General features: G+C 43.0%; 1 pseudogene; it reads right to left on the bottom strand.

Annotated features, from left to right (window-relative positions):
- Positions 1-395: 395 nt before the first annotated feature.
- Positions 396-532, bottom strand: LOC114628813 (annotated as a pseudogene).
- Positions 533-744: the final 212 nt, after the last annotated feature.

Below are 744 nucleotides of genomic sequence, written 5' to 3'. Positions count from 1 at the left end.
TATCAGGATACCAAACATGAATCACCAGTGGTGGTATAATCCAGCAGAAACAGTCAGGTCCCCTTCAAATTGGCACAAGTCAGCCAGATTGACCAGAACCAGCTGGGATGCCAGGGGAAGTTCTCTGCCATGCATCTCTCAACAAAGTGAAGATCATCGAAGACACGAGAGCAAAGAAGCATTGCAAGGCTAGGTACGCAAGCACCCTATTGTTATCCATTGAGTCCTGTTTATACTCTCTCCAAACATCATGTGTCCTCCCATAGGTCTTGACTCAAAAAAAGACCATGTGAATCTGTGTCACATGACACAAACAGAAACTTCCACTTCATCCCACCACTGCTTTTTTCCAGGAGGACCTGGATGGACATTTCTGCCTGTAATCTGCCATTTTCACCTCTCAGGTTTTCCTCTGTATGTGTTATAGTAGCTTCTCCAGGATTGCAATAAGCCTCATTCCTTTTGAGGGAAACAGAAGATAAAGAGTCTTAGAAGAACGAACTATAGAAATGATCCCTGAAAGTATAGTCTTGAGTCTTAGAAGAACGAAAGCCAATGTTTTATTACTTTTCTCTATAGTGCTCTGAACTTTTCATGGGTCAAACTGTGTTGGATTATACTCCTTCCCTGATCCTTACCGTGGTACTTGTATCCATCTGGCTTCAGGTATTTTATTGCTCCTGGTACTATTGTGCTCACTGTTTCCAGGAGAGCTAGCTCTGAAACAACCTTTAGCCTTGGCTT

Source organism: Grammomys surdaster, unplaced genomic scaffold, assembly GCF_004785775.1.
Source record: "Grammomys surdaster isolate TR1022 unplaced genomic scaffold, NIH_TR_1.0 271, whole genome shotgun sequence".
Lineage (NCBI taxonomy): Eukaryota > Metazoa > Chordata > Mammalia > Rodentia > Muridae > Grammomys > Grammomys surdaster.
Note: the sequence above shows the minus strand (reverse complement) of the source record. Positions and strands in the feature narration are given on the sequence as shown.